Raw genomic sequence first — 8,402 nt, 5'->3', positions numbered from 1 at the left:
GTGCATGCGTAGAGAGGTCCTCCGCGCTGCGACCAAGCTCATAAAAGGCAAAAAAGCGTGTGTGGTTTTCGCCCTGCGGCGAATCTTCGAACGCAAGCGCGTTGTTATCCGCAGACTTTGAAAAGCATTCGAGGGACCGCGCGCCTGCTCCCGCTGTCGCAGTTTCCAGCGCGACGTGCTGTTCCACCCGTGGCTCGGTAGGTGGCTATGGGTCGCGGTCTGGGACACCCCCCGGCCTTCGCCCACCCCGCCCGGAGAATGGCGGGAGCGGAGGGCTGAGGATCTCCATTCCCGGGCCTTGCTGAGGCGTCTCTTGAGGGGCGGTGCGCACGCGCCTTGGGCGGGGAGAGGCGGGGCGCGGGGAGGGAGGGAGGGGTGGCGCAGACCTTCTGTAAGGTCTGCGCTTGCGCCCGCCCGCCCTGCGAAGGTGGGAAGCAGCCGCACGTGGAGCTTGGCTTGGTGGCTGGGAGAGGTGGGGTACCCAGCCCAGGTGCGAGAAGACGAGGGCAGAGGATGGGCCCCGAACCTTGGCAGCTCTGTTATTTGCTCAAGATGTGCCCATCTTAACCAAACAACCTCATTCTTCCTTCACATTCCTCCCGGTGGCTCATCTCTCTGCCCCTGTTTGCAGCCAAAATTTCAACCTGTATTCACCAGCACCTTTTCTCCTCCAAACCCACTCCATTCAGGCCTGGCCCCCACCCCTCCTCTGAAATAGCGCCTTGTCAAAGCCACCGATCATCTCTAGGTCGCCAAATTCAGTGTTAAGTTAGTTCTGAGACCCCTAGCAGTATTTAATGCAGTTAGTCACTGTCTTTAATGGAAACGCGTTTTTTGTTTGCCTTGTGGAACATTCTCGTCTTTAGCTTCAGCTCTCTCTGACTTCTTTGCTGATTCTTGCTCTTCCTTACTTTTAATGGTTGTACTGCCCCAAAGCGTCATCCTAGATCTCTGTTCAGTGTTCACTTCCTGGGCTTTAAATATAAATACCGTCTACTGTGCTTAACTCTCAAATTTCTGCCTTCAAGTCATTGCTCTTCCTGAAATTTTGAGTTTTACCTTTCGCCTTGCTCAGTTTTGTCTTCCTTCCAGTTGCTTAGGCCAAGCACCTTGAGTTACTGTAGGTGTCTTTTGCTTCCTCTCTCTCCTCCTCCATCAGTCAGCACGTATTTATCCTTGAGGCTTTGAAGTTTCACTCCTGGGTGTCCAATTGTAGGTATGTTTGGTATTTGGTCAGTCCTTTCTGCCTGAGAATTTCTGTTTTCATTTTTGGCGTTCTCTGTCATTTATTCAGATTTAGCCATTTATGTATTCTGATCCATCCCTTTTAGAGTGTTTATTTTACCTACAATTAAGTATACCAAACTGTTTAATATCTGTGTTCCTTTCTGGACTGTAAGTTTCCTAAGATCAAGGCAGGGACTGTTTGTCTCATTCACTGCTGTATACCCCTCATGCCTGGCACAGAGTAGGTGCTTGATAAATGTTAATGAATGAATAAATGAATGAATGAATTTACAAAGGGAAAGTACCTTTTCTCCATAGGTGGTAAGTAGACAATCCCTCTTAAGAGGATATTGGTTCCAACTAATTTGTTTTCTGCGGTCCCGGAGGAGAAGGTATTGAACAGCCCAGGTTCAGAATTGTTGCAGTGTTTCTAAGAGGTTTCCAGGATTCAGTTCAGTTCTGCAGTCTATTTTGAGGACTTGGTAGGTGCCAGGCCCTGTGCTAGTTGCTGGGAATATAAAGATAAATAAAACTGCATCCCTCTATTCTAAGAGGTGTGGCAGGAGGGACAAGTGAAACAATTAGACTCCGGGTGTATGTGTGACAGGTGCCAGAACGGAAGTTGGTGTACCGTGTTTTGGAAGTTTCTGGAAGTTTTGGTTGCCCTTGGCATCAGGGCAGATGAGAGGGGCCTGGGACAGCCAGATCTCCCTGCCAGTTGTTTCTGGCTATAAGCAGCTTTGTCCTTCTATCCTAGTATGCCATATAAATATTGTGTTCCCTGAGTGCCATGGTGTGAAAAAGGTTGGCAAGTACTGCTGTAAAAGTGTTAATTTTGCTGCCATTTGATTTGGACCCTGAAAAACGAGTAAATTTGAGAGATCCAGAGGGGAAGAGGGGGAAGGATCAAAGGCATTTCAGGCAGGCATAACAGAAGCATAAAAGTCTGTGCTTGTTTGAGGCTGGGGCCCTGGGATTTTTCGGCGTGGGTATTGTAGGTCAGTTGAGAGATGCCCTCCAGGATCTGAAGCAGTGCCTTGGAAGTGTTTGGTAAACCGGAGTGTCCATCTTATAAATACCTGGCCCACCACGAGGCACCCTTTTCTCAGTGGGTAGGTCCAATTAGAGTCCATAGTTTTAGAGACCAATTTTCTGGAGCTAGAAGCAGGGGTGTTAAGTCAAAGTCCTTTTTTTCTGATTTCTAAATTTATATACAAAGATTCTTACAAAGGTTTTAAAAATGAATCTCACTAGGAATTTTGATGAGTCATCTGCCTTGGGAAAAATACCCAATTTATGTCACTTCAGGATTTGTGGTCACTGTATCTGTGGAGAGGAAGGTAGAATGGTGAACACTGAACCAGTGGGAGTTGGATGTTGATACTAAGTTGTTTGAGCCCTTCAGGCTTAGGTTGCAGAGTCAGACAAATCTGAATTTGAATCCCACCTCTTCCACTTATTATTTGTGTTTTCTTGGTAAAGTCATTTATTTCTCCAAGACTCAAGTTTCCTCAGTACTATGAACAGTACTTTGCAGGATTGTTGAATAGGATAATCTACGCAAGAGTGCTCAGCACATGGTAGGTAATCAGGAATAGCTGTCATTGTTACCTTTATTTTCCTACCTCTTTTTTTTTCAGATGGCACAATGAATCACTGTCTTACTGGTGATACTTTCAGTGTAATCATAATAACCTAACAGTTGATTGGCAGTTTACAGTAGACAAATTGCTTCTACTTCCATGATCTCTTTTGCTATTGAATATGCTGAAGTTGTGACAAAACTTAGAATTGGGAGGAAGAGCATAGATTTTATAGTTTGCAGACTTGCAATCCCAGCTCAACTACCTGTATTTCCTGAGTTACCAGCATAACTTAACCTGTCTGAACTTCAGTTTCCCCAGCTGTAAAGAAGGTGGGCTTGTAGCATTGATGTAGGTTTAAAGGAGAATCACCTATGTAAGCTTCAGTACAGAAGCATGGTAGGTACTGGGCGGGGGTGGGGGTGGGTAAGTGGAAATCATCGTCTTAATTTTTTTAAAAAAACTAATTGATTAATGTAGCTTCTTACTGATGGTGGCTAAATTGAGGGTATGGGATCTGAGTGTAAAGTCTTAGATGCTTTGCTTCCCTTTGACTCATAACAAAGCTTTTATTGTCTTGAGTCCCGTGGGATTCTTTTTAGAGTGGTTTAAGTATAGGATGTTTGCATTTGTTTGTATGAGGCCTTGGCTGCTAGTAGAGGGTCAGAGAACAGTTTTAAGCTGGGTGTTCAGCAGCTGATATGTGCTTTCCACCTGAAGCCTTTGTCCCCAAGAATTACCTCTTTTTAGTCAAACTTCCCAGTTGCAGGTAACAAAAAGGTAACCCAAACTAGTCTAAGCAGAAAAGGAGTATCTGTTGACTGTATCTGGAGTCCTGGGTGCATCAGCTTCAGGCATGGCTGTATCCAGAAGCCTAAATTATGTCACCGGTATTTTCTGTGTCTTCTCAGCTCTGCTTTTGTCCATGTTGATTTCTCCCTCAGGCAGGTGAAAGACTCCATCGTTCCAGGCTTCCATGCTACTCTTTTTTTAAAACATCTTTATTGGAGTATAATTACTTTTTTTTTTAAACATCTTTATTGGAGTATGATTGCTTTACAATGGTGTGTTAGTTTCTGCTGTATAACAAAGTGAATCAGCTATATGTGTACATATATCCCCATATCTCCTTCCTCTTGCGGCTCCCTCCCACCCTCCCTATCCCACCCCTCTAGGCGGTCACAAAGAACCGAGCTGATCTACCTGTGCTATGCGGCTGCTTCCCACTAGCTAGCTACCTATTTTACATTTGGTAGTGTATATATATCCATGCCACTCTCTCACTTCGTCCCAGCTTCCCCTTCCCCCTCCGCATGTCCTCAAGTCCATTCTCTACGTCTGCGTCTTTATTCCTGTCCTGCCCCTATGTTCTTCAGAACCATTTTTTTTTTTTAGATTCCATATATATGTATTAGCATACGGTGTTTGTTTTTCTCTTTCTGATTTCACTCTGTATGACAGGCTCTAGGTCCATCCACCTCACTACAAATAACTCAATTTCGTTTCTTTTTATGGCTGGGTAATATTCCATTGTATATTTGTGCCATATCTTCTTTATCCATTCATCTGTTGATGGACACTTAGGTTGCTTCCATGTCCTGGCTATTGTAAATAGAGCTGCAATGAACATTGTGGTACATGACTCTTTTTGAATTATGGTTTTTCTCAGGGTGTATGCCCAGTAGTGGAATTGCTGGGTCATATTCCATGCTACTCTTTTTTTTTTTTCGGTACGCGGGCCTCTCACTGTTGTGGCCTCTCCTGTTGCGGAGCACAGGCTCCGGACGTGCAGGCTCAGCGGCCATGGCTCACGGGCCCAGCCGCTCCGTGACATGTGGGATCTTCCCGGACCGGGGCACGAACCCGTGTCCCCTGCATCGGCAGGCAGACTCTCAACCACCGCACCACCAGGGAAGCCCTCCATGCTACTCTTAACCAACAGAAAGATGTTATCTTTTTGCAGATAGCTCTAGCAAAAGATCTGAAATTGATTTTGTCCAGATTTGGGTCACATATCTCTTCCTGAACCAGTCATGGTGGTCAGGGAGAATATAATATTTTCATGGGCCCAGGTGGTATACCCAGCCTTGGAGCCAAGGTGAGGGGTGGTTTCCCAAAGGGAAATTAAGAGTGCTATTACCAGACCTAAATATTTACTTAAGAAAAATGAATATGTGTGTTTAAAAAGAATCACATATGACTGCTCGTAACAGTTTTATTCATAATGACCCAAAGTGGAAATAGATGCTATTCAGAGAGAACAGGTTAAACAAACCAGTTTGTTCATATATAGGTGCAACTCAGCAATAGAAAGAAGCAAACTCCTGATACACACAGCAACACAGATGAATCAAAACACATTAAGTGGAAGAATCCAGACACTAAAGAATATGGATGGCATGATTATGTTTCTGTGAAATTCTGGAATAGGCATAACTAGTCTGTAGTGGAAAATATCAGAACAGTGGTTCCCCTTGTGGGTAGAAATAGAAAGTGTGGCCATCTAAGTGGAAAAAAGAGGGTTCTAGGACGCAGAAGGTTTAGGGTACTGGGCCTTGCTTCAAAATTCATAAGAATTCTGAAACTTACAGGAATTGCGTAACCTCTTCTTGGTTAGAGACTAATGCTGAGATCAACTGGGACCCTTGGACTCAGATAATGGGCAGCTTGGGCTGAACATTCAGTTTCCTCCCAGCTGGGAGCTGCCTGAACTTTTAGTTAGATGTGGTCCTGAGTCTGCATTCTGGCTTTGCACCACCAGGCTTAGTGTCCTCAGAGTGGAGAACCACAGAAGCCTTTGCCTCTACTGAGAATGTGTGTTCTGGGGAAATTCAAGTTCACAGCTGACTGGATCCAGAGATAGCAGTAATTTATTGGAACATCATAAAATGAGTTGGTTTTCCCAGGCAGGGCGCACCCAGTAGGCGGAGCTTAAGCAGGAGGAGGCCCTTAAATGGCGGGGGCAGTGATTGCTTCCCCAGGCTTGGGACGCATCGGCGTTTTCTGTTCCTTGTGCCTTTGACTGCTTTGCTCAACTTAACACAGTCCCTGTCTTTTTTCCTGGCAGTCCCCTGACCCACATCTACGGATGAGGAGGAGGCAGCTCGTGTCTGCTAAGGGCACGCTCTGTGCCAGGCACTGTCTATCACCTTACTTGTGTGGTTCGTCCTCAAGTGGGTGCTCTGGTTTTTATAGAGACTCGGAAAGGTTAGAGAACTTTCTCAGGGTGAGAACTCTATAGCTCTCCTGTCCCCATTCCTCTCCTTGGAACACTCCTAAAATATGCCTGTCAGTTCATTACCCTGATGGCTGTATTGCAGGCAATCACGAGGGGAAACAACCGACACACCTACAACCATTCTGTACCTAGGCAGCCGTTCCGTTTTTCACTTTCAGTGCAGTATTCAATAAATGACATGAGCGGACTTCCCCGGCGGTCCAGTAGTTAAGACTCCATGCTTCCAATGCAGGGGATGTGGGTTCAATCCCTGGTTGGAGAACTAAGATCCCACATGCCGTGCAGTGTGGCAAAAAAAAAAAAAAATTAAATTAAAAAAAATTTTTTTAAATAAATAAATTACATGAGATAGTCACTTTATTGTAAATAGACTTTGGGTTAGACGGTTTTGCCCAACTGTAGGCTAATACTGTAAGTGTTCTGAGCACGTCTAAGGTAGACGAAGCTAAGTTATGACGTTCAGTAGGTTAGGTGTATCAAGTACATTCTCAACTTATGATATTTTCAACTTATAGTGGGTTGATCGGAACATAACTCCATGGTGAGTCAAGGATGATCTGTATATTATATATACAGAAGGTATCATACAAAATGAAAATCATTGTAGGTTGCTGGGATTTGCTTTAAGATATTCTTTGATGTTGTTGACTTTTTTTTTTTTTTTCATCTAAATTAGGAAAAAATGGAAATAGCGTTGTGACCAGAGTACTTTGGAGAGCCAGGGGAGTTTCTGACTGCCTCGCTGGTTAAGGAGTACCCCAGAGAAGAGAGGGCACTGGAGTAGGAAGAACTCGCTGCCTTTTGTCAGTTAAGTCCCAGGGGAGGGGCCTCAAGGTAGTGGAAGCAGCCTGATGGTCCTTTCAGAGAGCTCAATACCGACTGCTTCCAGAGAGAGCTGTAGTTCATTGTATGATAAGATCATAAAATGAGGTTCTCCTAGGCAGGGAGAACTTGCCACTTACCCAGTGGGCAAAGTGAGCCTCCAGAATCCTGGCACTCATCTCATTACTTCAGAATTATTGGGTTGGCCACAAAGTTCGTTAGGGTTTTTCCATAAGATCTTTTTGGCCAACCCAGTACTTCACACTGAACAGAAATCAGGTGAGAAGAGAGCATTTTAAAAGTCACAAGTCAGTGTTTTTATGTGAAGGCATCCTGACAGGTCTCTTGTCAAAAACAGGGCCCTCCTTACCCACCTCTGCCTTCTGATTGCAGGATTAGGCCCTGCCTGGCTTGGTATTTGACCTACTCCTTCCCCTCCAGACCAAGTGGGTCAACTTTTTCACTTTGGTTGGCTGAAAGTTTCAACGTCAATTTCATTGTCTGTCTCTGCATCTACTAATTGCAAAAGGTTTTATGAGATAACATACTTTTTCTTCTTGTATATACATGGGATCTCTGGAGAAATACCCAAAAAACAACAGGGGTTGCCTCAAGGGGTGGGAGATTTCATTGTGTTTCTTTTAATCGTTTGAATTTTTTTTACTGTGTGCATATATTATCTAGTAGTTAAAGGTTTTCTTTTACTTTTTTTCCCCCTTAGGCGGAACAGACTTTGTGTGTAACCACAGTGAGACAAAGAGACAGATGATATTGCAGTAATGTGATGAGAGCCTAAACTAAGGCAGTGACAGGTGTGATGGAAGAGAAGGATCTGGATTTCAGAGAAATTTCTGAGGCAAAACCAATAGAATTTGAATGGGGATTGATCAAGGGCATGGGGTTTGGAGATGAGCAAGGAGAAGACCCCAGGATTTCCAGCTTGGGAAGCTGGCTGGACAGTGATGGGCATCACTCACCCACGTCTGGAAGGCAGAGCCGTGCAGGGCAGGAAGTGTGAGGTGTCTGAGGGGCATCATGGTTGGGACGTTCAGGTGGCAGCTGCAGGTCTGAGCTGGGAGCCTTGGAGAGAAGTCAGGGCTGATGATACTGATGTGGAAGTTTCAGAATAAGGGTGCTTGAAGCTGGTGACAGTGCTCAGGGAGTGCTTAGAGAATGAGAAGAGGATCCAGGGTGACCGTCCACTGAGGTGGAGGAGGAGGGCAACAGAAAAATAGGGGAGACTGGAGGCCTGGAAACCCAGAGAACAGAGCTTTGAGGAGCAGCTTGTGGTCAGGTATTCAGTGCAGCAGAAAGTTCCAGGAGCTGGCAGGAGATCATAGGCACTGAGGGAGCACCGGACTGCAATGGTTAAAGATTAAATGGGAGTAGAAGTGAGGATGGTGGGTACCGTGCCAGCCCTGTGCTAGGTACGGAGGATAAAGTGATCCCTGCCGTCAGAGACTGGACACGCTGGGGGAGGGGCAAATACACACACACAGAGAATTGTAATACGATTTGTTGGGCACAGTGGT

The 8,402-nt window shown here is 45.3% G+C and overlaps 1 protein-coding gene across 4 annotated transcripts in view; it reads left to right on the top strand.

The window, feature by feature from the left end:
- Positions 1-8,402, top strand: part of SGF29 (SAGA complex associated factor 29) — a 27,878-nt gene continuing 19,476 nt past the window's right edge. The window contains exon 1 of one of the 4 annotated variants that reach the window (XM_073792169.1): positions 1-197. The gene's annotated coding sequence lies outside the window, so the exon portion shown is untranslated. Of the gene's footprint in view, positions 198-6,888; positions 7,683-8,402 lie in introns of those variants that run through there. The other 3 variants (XM_033840947.2, XM_073792166.1, XM_033840946.2) reach the window with 3 other exon arrangements.

The sequence above is a fragment of the Tursiops truncatus genome, chromosome 15 (genome assembly GCF_011762595.2).
Source record: "Tursiops truncatus isolate mTurTru1 chromosome 15, mTurTru1.mat.Y, whole genome shotgun sequence".
Lineage (NCBI taxonomy): Eukaryota > Metazoa > Chordata > Mammalia > Artiodactyla > Delphinidae > Tursiops > Tursiops truncatus.
The sequence above is the reverse complement of the archived record's forward strand: the minus strand, read 5'-3'. Positions and strand labels throughout refer to the sequence as shown.